This window comes from Somniosus microcephalus, unplaced genomic scaffold (genome assembly GCF_052327205.1).
Source record: "Somniosus microcephalus isolate GS21.2 unplaced genomic scaffold, FLI_Smic_1.0 unresolved_chr4, whole genome shotgun sequence".
Classification (NCBI taxonomy): Eukaryota; Metazoa; Chordata; class Chondrichthyes; order Squaliformes; family Somniosidae; genus Somniosus; species Somniosus microcephalus.
In genome coordinates this window covers 10545095-10569670 of record NW_028225182.1, presented here as the reverse complement: position 1 = coordinate 10569670, position 24576 = coordinate 10545095, and the positions used below count along the sequence as shown (strand labels likewise).

General features: G+C 46.6%; 5 non-coding genes across 5 annotated transcripts; all 5 read left to right on the top strand.

Moving 5' to 3' along the window:
• The first annotated feature begins 10509 nt into the window (after positions 1-10509).
• trnaq-uug (transfer RNA glutamine (anticodon UUG)) lies at positions 10510-10581 on the top strand. Its single transcript has one exon. It is a non-coding gene; the product is annotated as a tRNA-Gln (tRNA).
• Positions 10582-11187: 606 nt separating this feature from the next.
• On the top strand, positions 11188-11259 carry trnaq-cug (transfer RNA glutamine (anticodon CUG)). Its single transcript has one exon. It is a non-coding gene; the product is annotated as a tRNA-Gln (tRNA).
• A 605-nt stretch (positions 11260-11864) lies between these two features.
• On the top strand, positions 11865-11936 carry trnaq-uug (transfer RNA glutamine (anticodon UUG)). The gene has a single exon. It is a non-coding gene; the product is annotated as a tRNA-Gln (tRNA).
• A 6025-nt stretch (positions 11937-17961) lies between these two features.
• Positions 17962-18033, top strand: trnaq-uug (transfer RNA glutamine (anticodon UUG)). Its single transcript has one exon. It is a non-coding gene; the product is annotated as a tRNA-Gln (tRNA).
• Positions 18034-19982: 1949 nt separating this feature from the next.
• On the top strand, positions 19983-20054 carry trnaq-cug (transfer RNA glutamine (anticodon CUG)). The gene has a single exon. It is a non-coding gene; the product is annotated as a tRNA-Gln (tRNA).
• The last annotated feature ends 4522 nt before the right edge of the window (positions 20055-24576 follow it).

Sequence of the window (24576 nt, the reverse complement as noted above, 5' to 3'; positions counted from 1 at the left end):
ATCGCATAGGAAAAACACCGCAGAAGGAAGGGGAGACCCCACAGACATTTGCAGACAGGCGGTAGCCAGTCTACAACAGTGCATGTACAGGGGGACAAAATAGGGCACGCCTGAACCCGCAGCAGCGGACCCAATGGCTTTGTTGCCTGGTGTCCAATTGTCTGCCCCAGATAAAAGCAAAGGCTGATACTTGGTTTGACCACCGAGACCCCCTAGCAACCGAAGAGACTGTAATCCGGCAGCTCACAGTAGCATATAGGAACAGTAGGAATAGTGGGAGCCCCAGCAAAAGGGTAAGGTCCACGAGGTTAAACCTGGGACTCAATTCAAGAAATAGCGTCGCCAGGAGGGGAGCCGACCCTCCAAGAACAAGGTCACTTGTTACAGGAGCGGGGAGGATGGCCACTGGCGCAGGGATTGTAAAAAGCCTGGAGAGACGATAAAGCCAGCACCCCCGCAGCCCCAACTCAGAAGGCAGAGACAGAAACTCCTCCCGATACAGTCGAGTCCATCATGGAGTCGATAAAACCGTTCCTCAGGGCCAATCAGGGAAAGGTAGCAGCCATCAGTGGTGCTGCAAACCCCTTGCCCACCTTTGCCTCCCCACAATGACTGGAGCACGCGCAGCCTGTCCGTCTGTGTAATCTCCGGTAAGATGAATGGAAGAGACCGCTCGTACAGATGGAGACAGAGAAGGTTACAGGGACTTATCTATTGGATACGGGGGCATCATGCATCGTGATCCATACGGATAATCCCACCACCACACCTCTGTTTGATGGGGTTCCAAACATACTATCGGAATTCACCAGTCAGTAGCAGGCGGGGGTATACTCCAGATCCCTCTCCGTCCATCTGGGCACGCTCCTAACTAAGTGGACGTGCATCCTGGCAAAGTGGAATAAGGAGGAAGGAAACGGGATCCAAGGAGCCGACTTCCTGGTGGGCCACGGGATCCTCGTGGATCTCCGCAACCATTGCCTTTGGGGGGCTAGCACAGACAGGGAAGAAGGTGTAGTGGTCATCCCGGCCAAGGAGGGTAAGGGGACCTTGTGTACTGTGAAGCCCAAAGAAGGTTACGACCTCAGGCTCATGGTAAATGGTGTCCCGGAGGCACTGCAGGCAGTCGTGCAGGCAAACCTCACAGCCTTTGCCACCCATAAACACGCCTGCGGAAGGATCACAGGGTTTGAGTTTAAAATAAATGGGGAACCCATGACCCGACCACAGAAGCAGTACAATTTCCCCAAGGAGGCAGAACCCGACATGGAGGCAGCCATCACCTCCTTAGTTAAACAGGGAGTGTTGAGGCCCATAGCCACTCATGTTAATTCTCCACTTTGGCCGGTTAGGAAACCGGACAATTCATGGAGAGCCACGGTGGACTATCGGGTGCTTAACAGCAATATCCCCGTGTGTGCCCCCACAGTAGAAGCAGTGACTAATATTATTAGCAGTATTCCAGAATCCGCGAACACATTCACGGTGCTGGAAATTTCGAATGGGTTCTGGTCCATCCCTTTAAAATGGGAGGACCAATATAAGTTTGCCTTCACCTTTAAGGGACAGCAGTATACCTGGACCTGTCTGCCACAGGGTTTCTACAACAGCCCCGGCATCTTCCACCAATGCATGAAGGATAGTTTAAAGGAGTTCAGTCAAACCACTCAATTACTGCAGTATGTGGATGATCTGCTCTTATTTACCGACTCGGTCGGGGAGCATGGCCCACTGCTGGCTGAGCTGCTGCAGAGAAAGTGGTTTAAAGTCAACCCCAAGAAGGCGCAGATGGGTCAGCAAGAAGTTTAATTCCTGGGTCTGACTGTCCGCACAGGAGAGAGGTCGATAGATAAGGCAAGGAGGGAAGCGGTCCAGGAGTTACCGATTCCCAAATCAGTAAGAGGGCTGAGGTCGTTCCTGGGATTGACGGGGTACTGCAGGGAATTTATAGAGGACTATGCAGCCACAACGGCCCCTCTGCTCCGTCTCCTACACAAGGGAGTGGAGTGGTCATGGGTTGAGGGATGCCAGGCAGCATTTGTTAAGTTAATGGGAGACCTGCAGACCGCAGCAGCCCTAGGAGCGATAGATGGGAAAAGGGAATTTTTTCTGCAGGCAGCAGACAGCATGAGGAAGCAGCATTGGAATAACTGGCTGCTGCTGGAGCCTAGCAGGAGCCACCAGTGGGAGATAGGAGACCTAGTGATGGTAAGATACAATGCCCAGGTGGGAAGTTTGGAGCCACTCTACATGGGACTATACTATTATAGTTGATAGGGACAGCCCCATGGTCAATGCAGTAAAACTACCCCGGTGCACAAAGTAGTTCCACGCCAACCAATGTAAATTGTAACAAGTTCAAGTTCACAGGCTGTAAAGACAGGCACTGTGGCTTGTTCCAAGGGAAAAGTTGTCCGGCCCGCCAACAGGGACACTTCCCCGCCCCAGTGGGACCTAAGTTTTGGCCAAAGTTTAAATTTGAACCAGTTATCTAGTTCAGAAACAGAGAAACAGCCGCCTGAGAGTAAACATCTGCAGGGTGCTGCGAGTTCATTCCCAGAAGAGACTGCCCGCACATGTGTAGTCGCTGGTCTGGAGGCAGGAATTCCCCAGTCTTTTGAACAGGAGGTACACGGGGAGAGGTTTCCCAACACCAGGTTCGCACAGGTGCAGTTCCCCAGCCTGTGACCCCAGCGGCTCCTCTTCAGTTTTCCCGCGCAGGCGCTGTCGCCTGTTTGAATACAGAGATTTCACAGCCTCTGCCGGGGGACTCAGGGGAGGAGGTTCGTGCAGGCGCAGTTGCCTGTTTCAAGGGACAAACTTCCCAGCCCGCTTCTAGAGTGGTTCCCCCTATGGTGTGGGACTCTGGGGAGGAAAGGATTGAAATTCCTCTTGTGGGGGACATATGGAAGGAGCCGGTACCAGGTTTTGGACCTGGAGAGGAAGATTTTCAGTCACCAGCAGCGGGTGGTGAGGGGATGCCTGCCCCCAGTACAGGAGTGGGTAGGGAAAAGGAGACAAACCCAGATTACTGGCAGGCTGCCAGGTATATTAAACAGTGCGGTCTGTTTGCATCAGGGGGAGAAAGTTCCTAGCCAGCTAGGGCTGTGACCCAGGCTCAGGGTCTGTCAGCCAAAGTTTCCCCGCAGAGACGACCCTCAGAAAGTCTCAGCGGGTCCACAAGCCTAATATAAGATGGTCACCAGGGTACCTGTCACAAAGAGCAATCTACCGAGCCGGGAGGAAACAGATCACAGAGGTCCCCAACTAGCAGCCATAAGCTGCCAGGGACCAGAAGCAGGAGGCAGTCCAGCTTCACTGCAGGCAGCAGTAATCTGCGACCGTGACACCAGAGATTAGCCTGGCCGTCCGGAGACGGGCGGCATTTGTATTATAGCTTTGTGTTAAGTTACCAGTGTTTATAGCTTGCTTTTAAGGTGTTTAAATTTTAAGTTTAGAATGTAACTAGTAGTTTAAAGTTTAAGCTTGTAAGTGTGCCAAATATTTGTATTTTGGTCCGAGGTCAAGGGACCCGACCATGTCTCCACCTAAGGCAGCAGGTCAGTGAGAGACTTGGCTGCATGTCCTTTTAAGTTCTTTTGCAGGAGAGTGGACAAAGGAGCAGACCTGTTCGCCCAGCCCGAGCTGGGCATCGAATGAAGATATGGTTATACAGAATGCTGGTGATCACCTCGCCATTGGACAAATCCAGAAGGAGACCCCACAGTGACCTTCGGGAGAAACCGGACAGAGTTCGGAGGAACCTCCCTACTCAAGGGGGGCACGGTGGCATAGTGGTTAGCACTGTTGCCTCACAGCGCTAGGGACCCGGGTTCAAATCTGGTCTCGGGCGACTGTCTGTGTGGAGTTTGCACATTCTCCCTGTGTCTGCGTGGGTTTCCTCTGGGTGCTCCGGTTTCCTCCCACAGTCCAAAGGTGTGCAGGTTAGGTTGATCTGGCTATGATAAATTGACCCTTAGTGTTAGGGGATTAAATACGTGGGGTTACGGGGATAGGGTGGGATATGTGTCGGTGCAGGCTCGATGGGCTGAAATGGCCTCTATCTGCACTGTAGATTCTGTGTGTGATTCATCCTACGTGGTAGTGATGGCCCCAGCTAGGTGGGGCACAGCCGCAACCCAGCACTATCCTGACCGAATTTCACTTGCTGGAGACCTCGCTATTGAGGAGTCATGGTGGGGAAGCACAGGCGCCTTGTCAGATAGGGACGCGTTCCCCGGGGACTGGGTGGTGATGGCCCGGGAAAGATTGTAAAGGGGAGGGGGAGACTCAAGAGTCGCATGGGTGCATTCGGGGAAGGGAGGAACTCACCCGGGGCCCACAGGCAAAGTTGGAGTGTAACTGTGGCTGGGAAGGATGAGTGAGTGGCCGGATCTGGGATCCAAGTTTGAGTGTGGGGCCAGTGAGAGACGCCACACAGGCACCCATCATTTTCTGCAGCCAGTCAAGGGAAGATGGGAGGGGGAGGGACTGGGAGTTGCGATCCCATACTCCCCGGTCTCGGTCTGTGAAACATGAGGGGTACCCCGCCTCCACAAAGGGAGAAGGGAATGGCTTGGGGCTGGCGGAGCAGACTGTTCTGTAAAATCCATTCTGTATGTTTTAAAAGTTTAAGACCATTAAAAGGGGGGGTGGAAGGAACATTTACTGCCCGGGTGGGAGAAGCAATACTCACTCGAATTTCGTGGCCCTTCATTGGCACGTGATGGTCGGGGTTTATTTCAGCATTTTGTTTCAAATGTTTAATGGAGATTTTTGTATTTTGTTTTACAGTTCCAAGTGCTGCAGAGGCGTAGGACACTCTACGTGCTTGAAATCATTCTGATTACATTGTATAACCAAGATTGCAACATTTTGTAATATGTTATAATGTAACAAGTGGTGCAGGGGTATGAGACCCTTATTGTAACATTTTGTAATTGATGTATCTGTAGATGCCTACCGTACCACGGTTTTCTCAGATTTGAGGGGAATAGACAGGTCGGGGAATCAGTGATAGGTAGCTATAGGTAAATACAGGGGATGGTTGTTTGTCGGGTGTCAGAAATCTTTGCTCACTTCTTCAAGAGGATACTACAAGCAAGTTGGAAGTATCCAAGGTGCGAATGTAGGGGTTTGCAAAATCCCCTCAGCCCCCGAAGATCGGGAAATATTAACCCACATCGTGGACGAAGAGTTTGCGTGATTTAAATTGTCTCTGGGTTGGATTTTTTTTATAACATACCCAGAACCGCAAGAAATCTGCGTTAAGCTAGGCAGCACTTGGACAACACCGGAATCAAAGAACTTTGTAAAAAAATCGCACACCTTAAGACAGCACATTTTTATTAAAAAAAGGTACTCTTGAGTTTGGTAAATTGCCATGGGATAAAATGGCCGTCAGACTGCGTGGCCAAGGACAAAGGGCCTGGAAGCAGCTTTCTGTGTCTGTGAAGCAACGGCAGTCAAATTCTGTCAATCAGAAGGGGAGGTTCCCTCCCTGCAGAGACAATCGATGTTTGTTTACAGAAACTGCAAAAGGCTATTTGCACAAGGGATTAAACCAATTGACTGCGGTTGCAGTGACCACAAGATAATGGGTTTCTGTTTACATAGTAATACAACTCCATTCAAAACCCATCAGGGTGAATGGAGATGGTTCGAAGGCTCAGCACAGACATTTGAAAAGAAACACTTAAACTGAGGAAGGGAACAGTTTAAAATGAATGGGTTTGAAGCACCCATTTCTGGACAATGGGGACAGTTGGATCCCTTTTGCTTTAGCCCAGAAACTTCCGGATCTGGGCGGGAACATTTCGGCCCCAAAACGGGGTGTAAGAGATAGCTTCTCAGAGGCATCTCTCTCTCTCTGGCTTGCCTCCATGTGCTCTCTACAGTGTGGCAGTCTGTCTGAAGAAGTAACACCAGCAGTTTGCTTTTAAAACACTGGGGTGTTTCTTTACTTCAGGACAGTGAAGATCTCGTGGGACACGCAGCTGGCACTGCAGTGGTGAGCATATATTTTTCTGGTCTTCCACAAGGCAACTTAGGATAGGCTTAGGGGTGGGAGTAAAGTGGGGATTTCATTAGAATTGTATTTTAGTCGATTTCCCTCGTTGTGTCCGTTTTTTTCCTCCCCTCTTTAAGCAATTTTAGCGTGATTACAAGATCGTGTGGTGTAGTTTCTTAGTTTTAATAAAGTTTGACTTTCTTGCATCCAGACCATTTGTCCGTTTTAATATATCATTAATTATAAGTTCCTCCCGTCAGAACTCGAAGGAGGGCTATAGCGATTCGAGACCGCTGTTTGGAGCTGGTCAAAGTGCAGTGGCAAAAAGGCTGTCTGACCAGGTAAAGTACCGTAAACCAGGTAAAGGAAGGTAAATTGCCATAAAGCAGGTAAAGAATGCCTGCCTACAATATGAAGGTACACCAAAAAATTAGGAAGGTGGATGCATTTTGGCCTTTATTGCAAGGGGTTTGGAATATAAAAGTGAGGAGTAAGTCTCTCATCCCTGCAATTGTGAATGCTTTTGGGCCCTGAGGGAATCAGGAAATATGGGGATCGGGTGGGAAAGTGTAGTTGAGGTCGAAGATCAGCCATGATCTAATTGAATGGCGGAGCAGGCTTGAGGGGCTGAAAGGCCTAATCCTGCTCCTGATTCTTATGTTTCTTACATGACAGGGTTAGGGAGTTGGGGTTAATTGGAGTAGGGCTTCCAGACTTCATTGGTTCTCCATTTTAAAGTCCCCACATTGTGGTTTGCAACAAAGCTTAGAGTAATATGCAAGGTAGCTACAGTGGGTTGAACCAGAGACGAGTGCACACTGAGAAGCTGGGCTGGTAAATCTGTGCTGCTGCAGCGGCACCAAGTGGTGACATAGAGAGTTGCCATTATTCTTATGGACAGAGCAATTTATTGCAGAAAAGTTGGCACAGAAGTGTGACAAAAAAGTGATAGGAAGTTTTGTAGAAAGGACTCTGTCTTTAAGGGGCCCACATTCTCCTTCGCCTCCCTCTTTATCATACTATACCAGTAAAAACTTTTCACAGGTTTATTCTTGCATTCCCTTTCTACAGTGCTTTTGCACCCCTTTGCTGTCCAAAGAGACTCGAGGTTCCATGTACATAGATCAATAAAATCTCATGAACAGGTATGGAAAATAATCAAAAAGGCAAATGGAATGCTGGCCTTAATATCTAGAAAGCTAGAATACAACGGGGCAGAAGTTATGCTGCAGCTATACAAAGCCCTGTTTAGGCCTCAGTTGGAGTATTGTATTCAGTTCTGGGCAGAGTTGTTAGATGGCTGTGATCCTAGGATGGATTAACTATTATATCCTGTAAGTTACGGTTGCCCCATGATCTCATGCCGTTATGCCCAGTGTTCTGTGTTTTGCTGGTCTTGAAACAACTATTAAGTAAATATTAAATTGATTTATATATACACACATACATATGACACAAATCCACTTTGAATTGACTTCTGACGAGAGGCAGGACTAATTACATTTGATTTCCTTTACATGTTGGGGAACGATAACCTGCTTGAATTAGTTCTCGTACCCGGGCACAATGTCCATAATATGCAAGAATGATTATATCCAAATACTCTCAATATCCCCGCGTGCATTTTATATATGTTCAAATGTATCAAATTACTGTATCACTCATTCCATATATGTATCGGTTCAATAAAATGTAACAAAAACATTTCATCTGCGCCAGTTCCTTATTACAAAACCTCCTGTCCCTATTTTGTCACACTTCTGTGCCAACTTTTCTGTAATAAATTGCTCTGTCAATAATAATAATGATAAAGGCAACTCTCTATGTCACCAGTTGGTGGCACTGCAGCCGTCCAGATTTACCTGCCCCAGCTTCTCATTGTCCACCATTCTCTGGTTCAACCCACTGTAGCTGCCTGGCATATTACTCTAAGCTTTGTTGTAAACCACAATGTGGGGACTTTAAAATGGGGACCCAATGATGTCTGGAAGCCCTACACCAATTATCCCCAACTCCGTAACTTGTTACATAAGTTACATAAGAATCAGGAGCTTCGTTTGACTGCACAGCAGATTGCTCAACATTTTCTTTGCAAGCTGCATTCGGCTGGCATACTTGTTGAAATTGAAAGCAGTGCTTCTTGAAACGTAGGCATTGCACTTCGTATTCTCGAAAAAAGTTAACAATTGCTTATCTTTCGTGCAGCAGTGCCTTGCAAAGATTATACACATTTTACCTGGCAGTGCTGCAATGCAAGCTGCCATGAGCAGTGTGAAAAAGAAGCTGAGATTTGTGAACCGATAGCCATCAAGGCAGCTGCGTGATTTGCACAGAACCGAGGCTTAGCAGAGGGGCAAGTGGGCAAGCTGAAGTTAAGGATGAGACCAGACCAAGACAAAGTATAATGGTGGAGACGGTAATGTTGTTGATTTTAAGAAAAGATTCTAATGAATTCTTCAGCGACGGTTGCATGATGTAATGGTGACCACTCTGGACTTTGAGTCCAGCGATCCAAGTTCAAATCTTGGTGGAACCTGAATTCTTGTTGTCCCAGCTGCTGGAAATTTGGGACATACAAGCTTGGCATCTGCATACCAACCACGGTTACGGGACCGTTTGCTGCCTGAATCAATGACGGTTGATTTATTGTTCTCGACATCAGATGATAGGCTCAACCTCTCATTCCCAGTTCCAAATAAGAGGGGGTGAAAGATGTGTGTTATCCAGTGCTTCGTTTGACTGCACAGCAGAATGCTCAACATTTTCTTTGCAAGCTGCATTCGGCTGGCATACTTGCTGAAGTTGAAAGCAGTGCTTCTTGAAACGTAGGCATTGCACTTCGTATTCTTTGAAAAAAGTTAACAATTGCTTATCTTTCGTGCAGCTGTGCCTTGCAAAGATTATACTCATTTTACCTGGCAGGACTGCAATACAAGATGCCATGAGCAGTGTGAAAAAAAAACAGAGATTTGTGAAACGATAGCCATCAAGGCAGCTGTGTGATTTACTCAGGACCGAGGCTTAGCAGAGGGGCAAGTGGGCAAGCTGAAGTTAAGGATGAGACCTGGCCGAGACAAAGTATAATGGTGGAGATGGTAATGTTGTTGATTTTGAGAAAAGAATCTAAGGAACTGTTCAGCAAAGGTTCCATGGTGTAATGGTAAGCACTCTGGACTCTGAATCCAGCGATCCGAGGTCAAATCTCGGTGGAACCTGAATTCTTGTTGTTCCAGCTGCTGGAAATTTGGGACATGCAAGTTTGGCATATGCATAACAACCACGGTTATGGGACCGTTTGCTGCCTGGATCAATGGCGGTTGATTTATTGTTCTCGACATCAGATGATAGGCTCAACCTCTTATTCCCAGTTCCAAATAAGAGGGGGAGAAAGATGTGCGTTGTCCAGTGCTTCGTTTGACTGCACAGCAGATTGCTCAACATTTTCTTTGCAAGCTGCATTCGGCTGGCATACTTGCTGAAATTGAAAGCAGTGCTTCTTGAAACGTAGGCATTGCACTTCGTATTCTTTGAAAAAAGTTAACAATTGCTTATCTTTCGTGCAGCTGTGCCTTGCAAAGATTATACTCATTTTACCTGGCAGGACTGCAATACAAGATGCTATGAGCAGTGTGAAAAAGAAACAGAGATTTGTGAACCGATAGCCATCAAGGCAGCTGTGTGATTTGCTCAGAACCGAAGCTTAGCAGAGGGGCAAGTGGGCAAGCTGAAGTTAAGGATGAGACCTGGCCGAGACAAAGTATAATGGTGGAGATGGTAATGTTGTTGATTTTGAGAAAAGAATCTAATAAACTGTTCAGCAAAGGTTCCATGGTGTAATGGTGACCACTCTGGGCTCTGAATCCAGCGATCCGAGTTGAAATCGCGGTGGAACCTGAATTATTGTTGTCCCAGCTGCTGAAATTTGGGACATACAAGCTTGGTATCTGCATACCAACCAAGGTTACGGGACCGTTTGCTGCCTGGATCAATGACGGTTGATTTATTGTTCTCGACATCAGATGATAGGCTCAACCTCTCATTCCCAGTTCCAAATAAGAGGGGGAGAAAGATGTGTGTTGTCCAGTGCTTCGTTTGACTGCACAGCAGAATGCTCAACATTTTCTTTGCAAGCTGCATTCGGCTGGCATACTTGTTGAAATTGAAAGCAGTGCTTCTTGAAACGTCGGCATTGCACTTCGTATTCTCGAAAAAAGTGAACAATTGCTTATCTATCGTGCAGCAGTGCCTTGCAAAGGTTATTCACATTTTACCTGGCAGGACTGCAATACAAGATGCTATGAGCAGTGTGAAAAATAAACAGAGATTTGTGAACCGATAGCCATCAAGGCAGCTGTGTGATTTACTCAGAACCAAGGCTTAGCAGAGGGGCAAGTGGGCAAGCTGAAGTTAAGGATGAGACCTGGCCGTGACAAAGTATAATGGTGGAGACGGTAATGTTGTTGATTTTAAGAAAAGATTCAAATAAATTTATCAGCAAAGGTTCCATGGTGTAATGGTGAGCACTCTGGACTTTGAATCCAGCGATCCGAGTTCAAATCTTGGTGAAACCTGAATTCTTGTTGTCCCAGCTGCTGGAAATTTGGGACAGACAAGTTTTGGCATCATAATAATAACCACGGTTGCGGGACCGTTTGCTGCCTGGACCAATGACGGTTTGTTTATTGTTCTCGATATCAGATGATCGGCTCAACCTCTCATTCCCAGTTCCAAATAAGAGGGGGAGAAAGATGTGTGTTGTCCAGTGCTTCGTTTGACTGCACAGCAGAATGCTCAACATTTTCTTTGCAAGCTGCATTCGGCTGGCATACTTGCTGAAATTGAAAGCAGTGCTTCTTGAAACGTAGGCATTGCACTTCGTATTCTCGAAAAAAGTTAACAATTGCTTATCTTTCGTGCAGCTGTGCCTTGCAAAGATTATACTCATTTTACCTGGCAGGGCTGCAATGCAATCTGCCATGAGCAGTGTGAAAAATAAGCTGAGATTTGTGAACCGATAGCCATCAAGGCAGCTGTGTGATTTGCTCAGAACCGAAGCTTAGCAGAGGGGCAAGTGGGCAAGCTGAAGTTAAGGATGAGACTCGGCCGAGACAAAGTATAATGGTGGAGATGGTAATGTTGTTGATTTTGAGAAAAGAATCTAAGGACTGTTTAGTGAGGGTTCCATGGTGTAATGGTAAGCACTCTGGGCTCTGAATCCAGCGATCCGAGTTCAAATCTCGGTGGAACCTGAATTATTGTTATCCCAGCTGCTGGAAATTTGGGACATACAAGATTGGCATCTGCATACCAACCACGGTTACAGGACCGTTTTCTGCCTGAATCGATGACGGTTGATTTATTGTTCTGGACATCAGATGGCAGGCTCAACCTCTCATTCCCAGTTCCAAATAAGCCGGGGAGAAAGATGTGTATTGTCCAGTGCTTCATTTCACTGCACAGCAGATTGCTCAACATTTTCTTTGCAAGCTGCATACGGCTGGCATATTGTTGAAATTGAAAGCAGTGCTTCTTGAAATGTAGACATTGCACTTCGTATTCTCGAAAAAAGTTAACAATTGCTTATCTATCGTGCAGCAGTGCCTTGCAAAGATTATTCACATTTTACCTGGCAGGACTGCAATACAAGATGCTATGAGCAGTGTGAAAAAGAAACAGAGATTTGTGAACCGATAGCCATCAAGGCAGCTGTGTGATTTACTCAGAGCCGAGGCTTAGCAGAGGGGCAAGTGGGCAAGCTGAAGTTAAGGATGAGACCTGGCCGAGACAAAGTATAATGGTGGAGACGGTAATGTTGTTGATTTTAAGAAAAGATTCAAATAAATGTATCAACAAAGGTTCCATGGTGTAATGGTGAGCACTCTGGACTTTGAATCCAGCGATCCGAGTTCAAATCTCGGTGGAACCTGAATTCTTGTTGTCCCAGCTGCTGGAAATTTGGGACATACAAGCTTGGCATCTTCATAACAACCACGGTTGCGGGACCGTTTGCTGCCTGGACCAATGACGGTTCGTTTATTGTTCTCGACATCAGATGATAGGCTCAACCTCTCATTCCCAGTTCCAAATAAGAGGGGGAGAAAGATGTGTGTTGTCCAGTGCTTCGTTTGACTGCACAGCAGAATGCTCAACATTTTCTTTGCAAGATGCATTCGGCTGGCATACTTGCTGAAATTGAAAGCAGTGCTTCTTGAAACGTAGGCATTGCACTTCGTATTCTCGAAAAAAGTTAACAATTGCTTATCTTTCGTGCAGCTGTGTCTTGCAAAGATTATACTCATTTTACCTGGCAGGACTGCAATGCAATCTGCCATGAGCAGTGTGAAAAAGAAGCTGAGATTTGTGAACTGATAGCCATCAAGGCAGCTGTGTGATTTGCTCAGAACCGAAGCTTAGCAGAGGGGCAAGTGGGCAAGCTGAAGGTAAGGATGAGACCTGGCCGAGACAAAGCAGAATGGTGGAGATGGTAATGTTGTTGATTTTGAGAAAAGAATCTAAGGAACTGTTCAGCAAAGGTTCCATGGTGTAATGGTAAGCACTCTGGACTCTGAATCCAGTGATCCAACTTCAAATCTCGGTGGAACCTGAATTATTGTTGTCCCAGCTGCTGGAAATTTGGGACAGACAAGATTGGCATCTGCATACCAACCACGGTTACGGGACCGTTTGCTGCCTGAATCGATGACGGTTGATTTATTGTTCTGGACATCAGATGATAGGCTCAATCTCTCATTCCCAGTTCCAAATAAGCGGGGGAGAAAGATGTGTATTGTCCAGTGCTTCATTTCACTGCACAGCAGATTGCTCATCATTTTCTTTGCAAGCTGCATTCGGCTGGCATACTTGTTGAAATTGAAAGCAGTGCTTCTTGAAACGTAGACATTGCACTTCGTATTCTCGAAAAAAGTTAACAATTGCTTATCTATCGTGCAGCAGTGCCTTGCAAAGATTATTCACATTTTACCTGGCAGGACTGCAATACAAGATGCTATGAGCAGTGTGAAAAAGAAACAGAGATTTGTGAACCGATAGCCATCAAGGCAGCTGTGTGATTTACTCAGAACCGAGGCTTAGCAGAGGGGCAAGTGGGTAAGCTGAAGTTAAGGATGAGACCTGGCCGAGACAAAGTATAATGGTGGAGACGGTAATGTTGTTGATTTTAAGAAAAGATTCAAATAAATTTATCAACAAAGGTTCCATGGTTTAATGTTGAGCACTCTGGACTTTGAATCCAACGATCCGAATTCAAATCTCGGTGGAACCTGAATTCTTGTTGTCCCAGCTGCTGGAAATTTGGGACATACAAGCTTGGCATCTTCATAACAACCACGTTTACGGGACCGTTTGCTGCCTGGAGCAATGACGGTTGGTTTATTGTTCTCGACATCAGATGATAGGCTCAACCTCTCATTCCCAGTTCCAAATAAGAGGGGGAAAAAGATGTGTGTTGTCCAGTGCTTCGTTTGACTGCACAGCAGAATGCTCAACATTTTCTTTGCAAGCTGCATTCGGCTGGCATACTTGCTGAAATTGAAAGCAGTGCTTCTTTAAACGTAGGCATTGCACTTCGTATTCTCGAAAAAAGTTAACAATTGCTTATCTTTCGTGCAGCTGTGCCTTGCAAAGATTACACTCATTTTACCTGGCAGGACTGCAATGCAATCTGCCATGAGCAGTGTGAAAAAGAAGCTGAGATTTGTGAACCGATTGCCATCAAGGCAGCTGTGTGATTTGCTCAGAACCGAAGCTTAGCAGAGGGGCAAGTGGGCAAGCTGACGTTAAGGATGAGACCAGGCCGAGACAAAGTATAATGGTGGAGATGGTAATGTTGTTGATTTTGAGAAAAGAATCTAAGGACCGTTCAGTGAAGGTTACGTGGTGTAATGGTAAGCACTCTGGGCTCTGAATCCAGCGATCTGAGTTCAAATCTCGGTGGAACCTGCATTCTTGTTGTCCCAGCTGCTGGAAATTTGGGACATGCAAGCTTGGCATCTTCATAACAACCACGGTTTTGGGACCGTTTGCTGCCTGGATCAATGACGGTTGATTTATTGTTCTCGACAGCAGATGATAGGCTCAATCTCTTATTCCCAGTTCCAAATAAGAGGGGGAGAAAGATGTGTGTTGTCCAGTGCTTCATTTCACTGCACAGCAGATTGCTCAACATTTTCTTTGCATGCTGCATACGGCTGGCATATTGTTGAAATTGAAAGCAGTGCTTCTTGAAATGTAGACATTGCACTTCGTATTCTCGAAAAAAGTTAACAATTGCTTATCTATCGTGCAGCAGTGCCTTGCAAAGATTATTCACATTTTACCTGGCAGGACTGCAATACAAGATGGTATGAGCAGTGTGAAAAAGAAGCAGAGATTTGTGAACCGATAGCCATCAAGGCAGCTGTGTGATTTACTCAGAGCCGAAGCTTAGCAGAGGGGCAAGTGGGCAAGCTGAAGTTAAGGATGAGACCTGGCCGAGACAAAGTATAATGGTGGAGACGGTAATGTTGTTGATTTTAAGAAAAGATTCAAATAAATGTATCAGCAAAGGTTCCATGGTGTAATGGTGAGCACTCTGGACTTTGAATCCAGCGATCCGAGTTCAAATCTCGATAGAACCTGAATTCTTGTTGTCCCAACTGCTGGAAATTTGGGACATACAAGCTTGGCATCTTCACAACAACCACGGTTGCGGGACCGTTTGCTGCCTGGACCAATGACGGTTCGTTTATTGTTCTCGACATCAGATGATTGGCTCAACCTCTCATTCCCAGTTCCAAATAAGAGGGGGAGAAAGATGTGTATTGTCCAGTGCTTCGTTTCACTGCACAGCAGAATGCTCAACATTTTCTTTGCAAGCTGCATTCGGCTGGCATACTTGCTGAAATTGAAAGCAGTGCTTCTTGAAACGTAGGCATTGCACTTCGTATTCTCGAAAAAAGTTAACAATTGCTTATCTTTCGTGCAGCTGTGCCTTGCAAAGATTACACTCATTTTACCTGGCAGGACTGCAATGCAATCTGCCATGAGCAGTGTGAAAAAGAAGCTGAGATTTGTGAACCGATAGCCATCAAGGCAGCTGTGTGATTTGCTCAGAACCGAAGCTTAGCAGAGGGGCAAGTGGGCAAGCTGACGTTAAGGATGAGACCAGGCCGAGACAAAGTATAATGGTGGAGATGGTAATGTTGTTGATTTTGAGAAAAGAATCTAAGGACCGTTTAGCGAAGGTTACGTGGTGTAATGGTAAGCACTCTGGGCTCTGAATCCAGCGATCTGAGTTCAAATCTCGGTGGAACCTGAATTCTTGTTGTCCCAGCTGCTGGAAATTTGGGACATGCAAGCTTGGCATTTTCATAACAACCACGGTTTTGGGCCCGCTTGCTGCCTGGATCAATGACGGTTGATTTATTGTTCTCGGCAGCAGATGATAGGCTCAATCTCTTATTCCCAGTTCCAAATAAGAGGGGGAGAAAGATGTGTGTTGTCCAGTGCTTCGTTTGACTGCACAGCAGAAAGCTCAACATTTTCTTTGCAAGCTGCATTCGGCTGGCATACTTGCTTAAATTGAAAGCAGTGCTTCTTGAAACGTAGGCATTGCACTTCGTATTCTCGAAAAAAGTTAACAATTGCTTATCTTTCGTGCAGCTGTGCCTTGCAAAGATTATACTCATTTTACCTGGCAGGACTGCAATGCAATCTGCCATGAGCAGTGTGAAAAATAAGCTTAGATTTGTGAACCGATAGCCATCAAGGCAGCTGTGTGATTTGCTCAGAACCGAAGCTTAGCAGAGGGGCAAGTGGGCAAGCTGAAGTTAAGGATGAGACCTGGCCGAGACAAAGTATAATAGTGGAGACGGTAATGTTGTTGATTTTGAGAAAAGAATCTAAGGAATTGTTCAGCAAAGGTTCCATGGTGTAATGGTAAGCACTCTGAACTCTGAATCCAGTGATCCAAGTCCAAATCTTGGTGGAACCTGAATTATTGTTGTCCCAGCTGCTGGAAATTTGGGACATACAAGATTGGCATCTGCATACCAACCACGGTTACGGGACCGTTTGCTGCCTGAATCGATGATGGTTGATTTATTGTTCTGGACATCAGATGATCGGCTGAACCTCTCATTCCCAGTTCCAAATAAGCCGGGGAGAAAGATGTGTATTGTCCAGTGCTTCATTTCACTGCACAGCAGATTGCTCAACATTTTCATTGCAAGCTGCATACGGCTGGCATATTGTTGAAATTGAAAGCAGTGCTTCTTGAAATGTAGACATTGCACTTCGTATTCTCGAAAAAAGTTAACAATTGCTTATCTATCGTGCAGCAGTGCCTTGCAAAGATTATTCACATTTTACCTGGCAGGACTGCAATACAAGATGCTATGAGCAGTGTGAAAAAGAAACAGAGATTTGTGAACCGATAGCCATCAAGGCAGCTGTGTGATTTACTCAGAACCGAGGCTTAGCAGAGGGGCAAGTGGGCAAGCTGAAGTTAAGGATGAGACCTGGCCGAGACAAAGTGTAATGGTGGAGACGGTAATGTTGTTGATTTAAGAAAAGATTCAAATAAATTTATCAGCAAAGGTTCCATGGTGTAATGGTGAGCACTCTGGACTTTGAATCCAGCAATCCGAGTTCAAACTCGGTGGAATCTGAATTTTTGTTGTCCCAGCTGCTGGAAATTTGGGACATGCAAGCTTGGCATCTTCATAACAACCACGGTTGCGGGACCATTTGCTGCCTGGACCAATGACGGTTCGTTTATTGTTCTCAACATCAGATGATCGGCTCAACCTCTCATTCCCAGTTCCAAATAAGAGGGGGAGAAAGATGTGTGTTGTCCAGTGCTTCGTTTGACTGCACAGCAGAATGCTCAACATTTTCTTTGCAAGCTGCATTCGGCTGGCATACTTGCTTAAATTGAAAGCAGTGCTTCTTGAAACGTAAGCATTGCACTTCGTATTCTCGAAAAAAGTTAACAATTGCTTATCTTTCGTGCAGCTGTGCCTTGCAAAGATTATACTCATTTTACCTGGCAGGACTGCAATGCAATCTGCCATAAGCAGTGTGAAAAATAAGCTTAGATTTGTGAACCGATAGCCATCAAGGCAGCTGTGTGATTTGCTCAGAACCGAAGCTTAGCAGAGGGGCAAGTGGGCAAGCTGAAGTTAAGGATGAGACCTGGCCGAGACAAAGTATAATGGTGGAGACGGTAATGTTGTTGATTTTGAGAAAAAAATCTAAGGAACTGTTCAGCAAAGGTTCCATGGTGTAATGGTAAGCACTCTGGACTCTGAATCCAGCGATTCCAAATTCAAATCTCGGTGGAACGTGAATCATTGTTGTCCCAGCTGCTGGAAATTTGGGACATACAAGATTGGCATCTGCATACCAACCACGGTTACGGGACCGTTTGCTGCCTGAATTGATGACGGTTGATTTATTGTTCTGGACATCAGATGATAGGCTCAATCTCTCATTCCCAGTTCCAAATAAGCGGGGGAGAAAGATGTGTATTGTCCAGTGCTTCATTTCACTGCACAGCAGATTGCTCAACATTTTCTTTGCAAGCTGCATTCGGCTGGCATACTTGTTGAAATTGAAAGCAGTGCTTCTTGAAATGTAGACATTGCACTTCGTATTCTCGAAAAAAGTTAACAATTGCTTATCTATCGTGCAGCAGTGCCTTGCAAAGATTATTCACATTTTACCTGGCAGGACTGCAATACAAGATGCTATGAGCAGTGTGAAAAAGAAACAGAGATTTGTGAACCGATAGCCATCAAGGCAGCTGTGTGATTTACTCAGAACCGAGGCTTAGCAGAGGGGCAAGTGGGCAAGCTGAAGTTAAGGATGAGACCTGGCCGAGACAAAGTATAATGCTGGAGACGGTAATGTTGTTGATTTTAAGAAAAGATTCAAATAAATTTATCAGCAAAGGTTCCATGGTGTAATGGTGAGCACTCTGGACTTTGAATCCAGCGATCCGAGTTCAAATCTCGGTGGAACCTGAATTCTTGTCCCAGCTGCTGGAAATTTGGGACATACAAGCTTGGCATCTTCATAACAACCACGGTTGCGGGACCATTTGCTGCCTGGACCAATGACGGTTCGTTTATTGTTCTCGACATCAGATAATAGGCTCAACCTCTCATTCCCAGTTCCAAATAAGAGGGGGAGAAAGATGTGTGTTGTCCAGTGCTTCGTTTGACTGCACAGCAGAATGCTCAACATTTTCTTTGCAAGCTGCATTCGGCTGGCATACTTGCTGAAATTGAAAGCAGTGCTTCTTGAAACGTAGGCATTCCACTTCGTATTCTCGAAAAAAGTTAACAATTGCTTATCTTTCGTGCAGCTGTGCCTTGCAAAGATTATACTCATTTTACCTGGCAGGACTGCAATGCAGTCTGCCATGAGCAGTGTGAAAAAGAAGCTGAGATTTGTGAACCGATAGCCATCAAGGCAGCTGTGTGATTTGCTCAGAACCGAAGCTTAGCAGAGGGGCAAGTGGGCAAGCTGAAGTTAAGGATGAGACCAGGCCGAGACAAAGTATAATGGTGGAGATGGTAATGTTGTTGATTTTGAGAAAAGAATCTAGGGAATGTTCAGCGAAGGTTACATGGTGTAATGGTAAGCACTCTGGGCTCTGAATCCAGCGATCCGAGTTTAAATCTCGGTGGAACCTGAATTATTGATGTCCCAGCTGCTGAAATTTGGGACATACAAGCTTGGTATCTGCATACCAACCAAGGTTACGGGACCGTTTGCTGCCTGAATCAATGACGGTTGATTTATTGTTCTCGACATCAGATGATAGGCTCAACCTCTCATTCCCAGTTCCAAATAAGAGGGGGAGAAAGATGTGTGTTGTCCAGTGCTTCGTTTGACTGCACAGCAGAATGCTCAACATTTTCTTTGCAAGCTGCATTCGGCTGGCATACTTGCTGAAATTGAAAGCAGTGCTTCTTGAAACGTAGGCATTGCACTTCGTATTCTCGAAAAAAGTTAACAATTGCTTATCTTTCGTGCAGCTGTGCCTTGCAAAGATTATACTCATTTTACCTGGCAGGACTGCAATGCAATCTGCCATGAGCAGTGTGAAAAAGAAGCTGAGATTTGTGAACCGATAGCCATCAAGCAGCTGTGTGAATTGCTCAGAACCGAAGCTTAGCAGAGGGGCAAGTGGGCAAGCTGAATTTAAGGATGAGACCTGGCCGAGATAAAGTATAATGGTGGAGATGGTAATGTTGTTGATTTTGAGAAAAGAATCTAGGGAACTGTTTAGCAAAGGTTCCATGGTGTAATGGTAAGCACTCTGAATCCAGCGATCCAAGTTCAAATCTCGGTGGAATCTGAATTATTGTTGTCCCAGCTGCTGGAAATTTGGGACATACAAGATTGGCATCTGCATACCAACCACGGTGACGGGACCGTTTGCTGCCTGAATCAATGACGGTTGATTTATTGTTTTCGACATCAGATGACAGGCTGAACCTCTCATTCCCAGTTCCAAATAAGCGGGGGAGAAAGATGTGTATTGTCCATTGCTTCATTTCACTGCACAGCAGATTGCTCAACATTTTCTTTGCAAGCTGCATTCGGCTGGCATACTTGTTGAAATTGAAAGCAGTGCTTCTTGAAACGTTAACATTGCACTTCGTATTCTCGAAAAAAGTTAACAATTGCTTATCTGTCGTGCAGCAGTGCCTTGCAAAGATTATTCACGTTTTACCTGGCAGGACTGCAATACAAGATGGTATGAGCAGTGTGAAAAAGAAACAGAGATTTGTGAACCGATAGCCATCAAGGCAGCTGTGTGATTCACTCAGAACCGAGGCTTAGCAGAGGGGCAAGTGGGCAAGCTGAAGTTAAGGATGAGACCTGGCCGAGACAAAGTATAATGGTGGAGACGGTAATGTTGTTGATTTTAAGAAAAGATTCAAATAAATTTATCAGCAACGGTTCCATGGTGTAATGGTTAGCACTCTGGACTCTGAATCCAGCAATCAGAGTTCAAATCTCTGTGGAACCTGAATTCTTGTTGTCCCAGTTGCTGGAAATTTCGGACATACAGGGTGAAGGCATCTGCGTACCAACCACGGTTGCTGGACCGTTTGCTGCCTGAATCAATGACGGTTGATTTATTGTTCTCCGTTGTGTATGTACCTTTAAGGGAATAACTGGTCTTAGACTGCAGTACTGGCAGTGACCACCCCTGTATAAAAGGCCCTAGCAGGCTTCTGTAGTTTCAGTTTCAAGCTGCCTCTTGTTCAGTAAAGTACCTGTTAAACTGTTCTCCCGAAGTGCGTGTATTATTGAGGTGCAGACTTTACAGTGGCGACGAGTAAGTTCGAACTCACCTGCAGTGTGGCATCATCTCACGGGGATCTCACCTGAAAGGAAGGTCCTGGAAGGTCGTAGTCTGAGCAACGGGCGCCGACCGAGGGCAACCGCCCAAAGAATCCATCGGTGTTTGGAGAATTGCGGGAGAGACTGTGGTTCCAGCAAATCGTGCTGGAAGCAGGTAGCGCGCTGACCCTTCCGGACTGTGGTGCGCTCAAGCTCGATTGAGAGGCTCTACAAATCGGGCAATTCAAACAGCCCCAAAACGCACTGTTCCCTGACTGGGAATCGAACCCGGGCCGCGGCGATGAGAGCGCCGAATCCTAACCAGTAGACCACCAGGGAAGCTGCAGCAAGCCTCCTGCCAGCAAGCACAGCAATGCAGTTTTTCCTGCCTGCTCCTTTGCAATTCAGATCCTTTCGCGACAGGCAAACTGTTCGGACAAAATGACATTTTTTAGACGAGCACACAAAAGACGTGTTCGCGAAAGCACGGCACCAAGTGCGGGTAGGCATCCACTTGAAATCGATTTCCTCCTGTGTTTTTCTCTGGATGTTGTCTCTCTCGGTGCTGGGCGAACAATTCATTGATGCATTTCTCCTGAACTGAAGCCTTTTGCCCATCTCGCGGGGTCAGAGCCGCTCTGTCTGTCTCTTACCTGCTTGTGACCATTATCGGGAACAGGCCGCCTGTTCAACTTTCATCAGCAAACCCAGAAAGACAAATAAACAGAAAGATGTGTCTCTCAGCCCCGGTGGCAAAGGTGCAGTGGATGTTAATCCAAATAAATCCCCCGTGAGATTCTGTCTGCATTGGCTTCCTTCTAAAGTTTGTATTTTATATTTTCGGAAAGACCATAAAATTAGGCTGATGGCCCGTACGGGGATCGGACCCGCGCCCTTGGCGTTATTCACCCCCCCGTGCTCAGTGCTCAGCAGAGCCGGCAGCACGAAGTTGGCAAACAGCCTGCAGTCCTCCGAACGGGCCTGTGTTGCGAGCCCATCCCGATCCCCGCACCCATTCTCGGGGAAAGGAATTTCTCGGCCTATCTCCTATTGATAAACTCACGGTCTGCTCGAGCACAGAGCTCTCAGCCTTTACTCACTGATCTTCACAAGAGTTGATTGTGTTTTGTAAATCTCTCACTCGCTCTCCTCGCGGTCAAACACAAAGTTTACCTGCTGTGTTTTCCAGCAGCCAGTAAGTTGATTTGAAAAGGCCATTGTGACAGGGTTTGGGCTCTGAATCCAGTCACAGATCGGGTTGTGATGCCTTGTGGCTCAAGCGGTCACCTGACCTGCCAGCTGATGACCTCACTGCTGATGATGACTGATGTGCCTCAATAATCCCGAGACTCGATGTTAGCGAAACAAAACAAGGCTTTTATTAACTTAGAAGATAACACGCAGTGGAGAGAGGTATCTTCCCTGGAGGTCTGCAGTACTGGCTGTGAGGCCAGACTGAGCTGGCTTACATAGAGGCCAGGTATGGGCGGAGCCCTACACACAACACATTCAATACATTCCAATACACAATACAATGGTGAGGAGAAACCTGAAACCAACCAGTCACAGGCAATACAATGGTAAGGGGGAACCTGAAACCAACCACTGTCACAGGCAGTGATGAATGGAATATTTCATCACAATGACCTCATAATTAACCCCATCGTACAGCTGTGGGTTGATGTTTAAATTGATGTAAAAATATATCCCTGAAAGCCAATCAAATCTAATCGACATAAACTAGTTGATGTTATGAATTTGTGCTCCCAGTGGGAATTCCTGCAGAGTCTGCTGGTGTTCCTCTCCCCAATTACCCACAGGAAGCTTTGTGTTCAGAGTCTGTACTCATTACATCGACATTACTCAGTATTATTACATGGCCACATCTAAAACTGGACACATTAATAGGGAGACAACAGTGTGAATCGTAGGGTGGGAGAGGGGGGGAGCGAGGGAGAGAGAGAAAGAGAGGGAGGGGGAGGGAGAGAAAGAGAGGGAGTGGGGAGGGAGAGAGAGGGGGAGGGAGAGAGAGCGGGGAGGGAGTGAGAGAGAGGATGAGCGAGAGAACGGAGGTAGAGAGAGAACGGGTTCGGGAGAGAGAGGGGGCGGGAGAGAGAGGGGGCGGGAGAGAGAGGGGGCGGGAGAGAGAGGGGGCGGGAGAGAGAGGGGGCGGGAGAGAGAGGGGAGGGAGAGAGAGGGGAGGGAGAGAGAGAGGGCGAAGAGAGAGTGAGAGGGGGTGAGATGGTGATAAACGTGGTGGTAAACGCTTCAGCCGTGTTTTTGCACTCACGTGCTGGGCTCCGCCATCATTGAGGATGGGGATATTCATGGTGCCTCCTCCTCCCGTTAGTTGTTTAATTGTCCACCACCATTCACGACTGAATGTGGCAGGACTGCAGAGCTTTGGTCTGATCCATTGATTGTGGGATCACTTCACCCTGTCTATAGCATGCTGTTTCCGCTTTTTAGCACTTCATTTTTGGTATGCCTGCTGCTACTCCTGGCATGGTTTTCTGCACTCCTTATTGAACCAGGCCAGGCCTTGGTGGTACAGATTGTGGTTGAATACTATTCTGCTGTTGCTGATGGCCCACAGCGCCGCATGGATGCCCAGTTTTGAGCTGCTAGATCTGCTCTGAATCTGTCCCAATTAGCACGGTGGTAGTGCCACACAACATGATGGAGGGTGTTCTTGGTGTGAAGACGTGACGTCGTCTCCTCAGTGACTGTGCGGTGGTCGCTGCTGCCAATGCTGTCATGGAAAGATCCATCTGCGACAGGTAGATTGGTGAGGACGAGGTCAAGTAGGTTTTTCCCTCATTTTGGTTCTCGCACCACCTGCCGGAGGCCCAGACTGGCAGATATGTCTTTCCGGACTCAGCCAGCTCGGTCAGTAGTGGTGCTACCGAACCACTCATGGTGATGGACATTGAAGTCCCCCACCCAGAGTACATTCTGTGCCCTTGTTACTCTCAGTGCTTCTTCCAACTGGTGTTCAACATGGAGGAGCACTGATTCATCAGCTGAGGGTGGGAGGGAGGTGGTAATCAGCAGGAGGTTTCCTTGCCCATGCTTGACCTGAAGCAACGAGACTTTTATGGGGTCCGGAGTCAATGTTGAGGACTCCCAGGGCCACTCCCTCCCGACTGTATACCACAGTGCCGCCACCCCTGGTGGGTCTGTCCTGCCGGTGGGACAGGACATACCCAGGGATAGTGATGGAGGAGTTTGGGGCATTGGCTGAAAGGTGTGATTCTGTGATTATGACTATGTCAGGCTGTTGCTTGACTAGTCTGTGTCACAGCTCTCCCAATTCTGGCACAATTGCCCAGATGTTGGTGAGGAGGACTTTGCAGGGTCGACGGGGCTGGGTGTGCCGTTGCCGTGTTCTTAGCTGGTGCCGAGTTTGATGCCGGGTCGTCCATCCGGATGGAGCAAGTTTAAAACACACGAGAGAAAGACACACACTGAAAGAGACAGACTTTTATCACAGCAGGGGGGAGTGTGAAGCAGGAATTTTGACTGCTCGTGTGGAGAAGAGACAAACGTTGTCTTTGTAATAAAGATTGGAAGCGATCAAACATCCAAGGCTTCCCGAACAAATGAGAACCACTGTATCATCAGGGTACACACAGGGAGGGAGTGATGGTTTATGATTCACACACGTGTCCCAATATGAAAAATATAAGAATACAGCAATCTGAAGCTCAGAGTAATAAAAAAAGGGGAACTCTTCAAATCGACTCTTTGAGGAGCAAAGCCGGTATCTCTGGGGTGTGTGAGTTTTATTGGTACCGATATCTCATATACACTGCATGGAAGGGGTTATATTTCAGTATCTGATTGATTATAACTTTATTGAACGAAGTCAAAGGTTTTTTCACTGTTTCCCTTCACCTCGAACTTGTATTGGAGATAAAGGATGTTTGACAATATCCTGTAATACATCCACACGGGAGATAGGAATATATGACAATCTCCTACAGCCAAGGACAAAGTGACTGAGCACGGAGAGAAATGTGAGCTGATTAGAGAGAGGCAATATGGATGTGTAGAGGGCAGATCATGTCTAACGAACCTCATTGAATTTTGAGGAATTAGCTGAAGTAGTAGACAGAGGAATGTCTGTGGATATGTTGTATATGGACTTCCAGAAGGGATTCAATGAGGTTCCGTATAAGAGACTGTTAGCTAAAATTAAAGGT